The sequence below is a fragment of the Colobus angolensis genome, unplaced genomic scaffold (genome assembly GCF_000951035.1).
Source record: "Colobus angolensis palliatus isolate OR3802 unplaced genomic scaffold, Cang.pa_1.0 Scaffold321, whole genome shotgun sequence".
Taxonomy (NCBI): domain Eukaryota; kingdom Metazoa; phylum Chordata; class Mammalia; order Primates; family Cercopithecidae; genus Colobus; species Colobus angolensis.
Genome location: NW_012116500.1, coordinates 699232 through 700369, shown reverse-complemented (window position 1 = coordinate 700369; position 1138 = coordinate 699232).

Sequence of the window (1138 nt, the reverse complement as noted above, 5' to 3'; positions counted from 1 at the left end):
TGTAGGTCAGGCACAGGATGACTTTACTAGTGCTCCCTGAAAGACAGGGCTGATGAATGGCATTTGAACCCTGTTTCCCTAATCCTTCAGGCAGAATTAGAGGCTCTCCATAAGGGTAATCCTGAATGATTCATGATGCCTGCTTCAGCACAATCACACATCATAGAAATACAAATTGACAGTTCGCACACATTGGCCTCATGGTGGTATTTACTTAAAATCCTCTCAAGTACACTCCCAATGACTGCTGTGGGGACAGCCCTCTCTGGAAGGCTAACAAACAAAGAAGCACTTACTTATCATATCCGGCCACCAGACTTGCAGGTGCACGGGAGCCTTTGGAATATTCTGCTCTCTTTGTGCCACTTGGCACTTACCTCCCATTGGTTCAGGCAATTGGTTTGTTGGTTGATTGCGAGGATAATCCTTTAAAAAACAAAGAAACAAAAAAGGTAGTAAAACAGAGACCTTTGGATAACCCCTTTGGCTTGTCCTGGAGTTTAAGTTGGACCAAAAAAATCAAGGCAATGAAACAGTAACAAAGGTGAGGAAGAGATGGACTGTTAATAACATGGTAGGAGAAAACTGGACACACTTGAGTGTGTTCATAAGCTCTCATTGGTGAATCTGTAAAGAGAAAAACTCATATAGAGACCCCCAAGAAAACATCTAAGTTCATTATTTTTCAAAAAAGAAAAGGTGGGTAATATTGAAAAACCAATAGGCAAGTGTCAAAGTTTTTGATCTACCTTTGTGTTCTCCTCACCAGCAACTCCACTGCTTCTATGTCAAAAACAGAGACCAGGCATTGTGGCTTATGCCTGTAATCCCAGCTTTTTGGGAGGCCGAGGCAGGCAGATCACGAGGTCAAGAGATTGAGACCATCTGGCCAAGATGGTGAAACCCTGTCTCTACTAAAAATACAAAAATTAGCTGGGCATGGTGGCATCCACCTGTAGTCCCAGCTACTTGGGAAACTGAGGCAGAACCCGGGAGGCAGAGGTTGCAGCGAACTGACATTGCGCCACTGCACTCTAACCTAGCAACAGAGCAAGACTTCATCTCTCAAAAAGAGAGAAAGAAAGAAAGAGAAGAAGAAGAGAGAGAGAGAGAAAGGAAGGAAGGAAGGAAGGAAGGA